The following is a 1,549-nucleotide window of genomic DNA, read 5'->3' on the forward strand; positions in this document are numbered from 1 at the left end:
TGCCGGCCATGGAGTGGGTGTGGGGGAGAAAGAAAAGTTCAGGGTCAAATAAGAACCCAGGTTCCTGACTGGCTTAGTGAGGTTGAGTGTGCAGCCCTGGATGCTGATGCTGCTAGCGCCCGAGGTGCAGAGGTGCTGGCGAGAGCCAATCAGGAGGGCCTCGGTCGTGCTGACATTCAGCTGAAGAAAGTTATCCCTCGTCCAGGACTTGATGTCAGACAGGCAGTCGGTCAGGACGCCAGTAGTCCTGGAGTTGAGGGTGGAGGCAGAGAGATAGAGTTGGATGTCATCTGCATACATGAAGAAATTTACCCCATATCTGCAGATGATGTCACCAAGGGGGAGCATGTAGAGGGTGAAGAGGAGGGGGCCGAGGACAGAGTCCTGAGGAACGCCGCACGAGACGGTGCGGGGACTGGAGGAGAAGCCATTAGCTGAGACGAAGTGGAGGTGGTGTGAAAGATAGGACCTGAACCAGTCAAGGACAGAGCCTTGGAGGTTGAGGTGGGAGGAGAGGCGGTGGAGGAGGATTGAATGGTCCACAGTGTCAAAAGCGGCGGAGAGGTTGAGGAGGACGAGGAGGCAGAGGGACCCCTGGTCACACGTGGTCAGGATGTTATTTGTGACCTTGACCAGAGTGGTTTCCGTGCTGAGGGGCAGCACGGAAACCTGATTGGAGGGGTTCATGGAGGGTTTATACCTTTTGTTGTATGGTTGTACAAAAAAGGAAGTACAACTTCCTTTTGTTGTACAACCATACAACAAAAGGTAGTCAATCAGGTTACGAGAGGAATGTAATGCAAATTCATCAAATCCATTTCCTCCTATTGTTTCTATCTCTTGGTTGTATCTTCATGAACCTGTGTTCTTTTCTGGGAGGATGTGTCCGTACCACTAGAGAAATATCCAGAATATACACTGGGCTGATTGATGTCTAGATCGTCCTCTTTATTCCCTTCAGGTTGAGTGGCGGCTGTGTTTCAAAGCGACTTGTCATCTTGCTTTGTGTCTGTAAGAACTGAGGTGATTTCTGATTGAGATACAATTGAGAGTTTGTCCCAGTGATCTTCGTGCAATTCCTTCTTATCCAGTGCTGCAAATATGGACTGTTGAGACAGCTCAGTCAACTACTCTCGTATGTGCAAAGGGAAACTGTAGGACGGATACATGATGCTTTTGATGGTCCTGTATGCATAAAATACAAAGGCAAAGCACCTTTTTTTTCTTGAGGGATTATAATCAGGCATGTGGAGTAAGGAAACTTGTCCGAAGTTTTGCCCTGCCGGGAATCAAACCCAGGTCCCTTGCTTGCAAGGCAAGTGCTCTAACCACTGAGCCAAAAGATCTCCCTGACTGGAGCTGCTGATCTGTTCTTCTCTGAGAAATTTGCCAAGACTTCTCTTGAATGAGTGAATGGTGTATCCATGGACAGCATCACTTGGGAACCTATTGTAGATAGCCAACACCCTCTGTATGAAAAAAATAGTCCTCATGCCCATTGCCATCCAACCAGAATTTATTTTCTCCGCTTTGAAGATGTAACCTGTAA

The sequence above is a fragment of the Callorhinchus milii genome, unplaced genomic scaffold (assembly GCF_018977255.1).
Source record: "Callorhinchus milii isolate IMCB2004 unplaced genomic scaffold, IMCB_Cmil_1.0 Scaffold3, whole genome shotgun sequence".
Taxonomy (NCBI): Eukaryota; Metazoa; Chordata; class Chondrichthyes; order Chimaeriformes; family Callorhinchidae; genus Callorhinchus; species Callorhinchus milii.